Source organism: Trachymyrmex septentrionalis, unplaced genomic scaffold (assembly GCF_001594115.1).
Source record: "Trachymyrmex septentrionalis isolate Tsep2-gDNA-1 unplaced genomic scaffold, Tsep1.0 scaffold374, whole genome shotgun sequence".
Taxonomy (NCBI): domain Eukaryota; kingdom Metazoa; phylum Arthropoda; class Insecta; order Hymenoptera; family Formicidae; genus Trachymyrmex; species Trachymyrmex septentrionalis.
In genome coordinates this window covers 146,543-147,639 of record NW_017305541.1, presented here as the reverse complement: position 1 = coordinate 147,639, position 1,097 = coordinate 146,543, and the positions used below count along the sequence as shown (strand labels likewise).

Genomic DNA, 1,097 nt, shown 5'->3' with positions numbered 1-1,097 from the left:
AAGCGTCATTTCTCAAAACGGGTTATTACTCAATATTTTCTTTTCAACAAGTACGGTGCATTCCTACATCATTAGCTGCACTTTCTATATATATTTTTAAGTAAAAAAAAGTTCTCTACAGTTTTTATAATTTTAGAGAGGATTATTAGCATTTCAGACTGATTGTATTGAAAGTCCGAAAAATTATCGGCTCATAATCATATCTGAAATAAATTGATTGTCACGAATGCCATTGCATAAACATGAAAAGAAGAGTGTTAATATGTAAGCTATTCGATACCAAGAATTTAAAAAGATTATAAATATTAATTTTGCAAATTGTTTAAAGAAGAAATAAAAGATGTATCACAAAGACTTAATTACGCGATTCATAAAATGACGGTTGCATCCTTCATCGATAATCAGAACGCTGACACAAAAGCGATGATTCGGTAAGATTGATAGAAAAACGAGATAACGCGAAATCAAGAGAGAGACCCGGACGCGGGTCATTAAGAAATTTTCATTAGCGTTGCATCATTCTGCCCATTCGATATTGAGAAATAGTACAATGGTGATGCGTTAAGTGATAAGGTGAAAGTGTAACCAATCAAGATCTGACTTTGTGTAGAGAAATATTTTATTAAACTCTTTATTATAAAATTAACATTGATGAGTTTTAATTATCCTACAATCCCGGAGTCATTGTCGAATCCGGTGCCGTGAAACTCGACATAACATGATTTAATAAAGAATATATATTATATTATTTGAAACATCTAATTTTAATCTCTATTGTATTTAATGTATTCATTTGTATGGTTGTTTCTTAAGTCTTAATCATGTTTAAAAAAATAAAGTCATAAGGAGATTCACAATAATCAAGCACTCCGATCTGTGAGAAGCAATTAAGTCAATATTATTCTTATAACTTTTTATTTAAAAATATAAATAGAAAATGCAAATAATGACGTAGGAATACACTGTACTCATTGAAAATAAGATATTGTATAGTATTGAAACTCGTTTAGAAAAATAATGCCTCGTCATAGATCAAATGATTCATTGGTTTTATATAACATATAAGTCACATTGCTTGAAATTTCTACACTTAAAAT

General features: G+C 29.0%; 1 pseudogene; it reads right to left on the bottom strand.

Moving 5' to 3' along the window:
* The window catches only part of LOC108750862, a 7,947-nt pseudogene that overhangs the window by 5,870 nt on the left and 980 nt on the right, over positions 1 to 1,097 (bottom strand).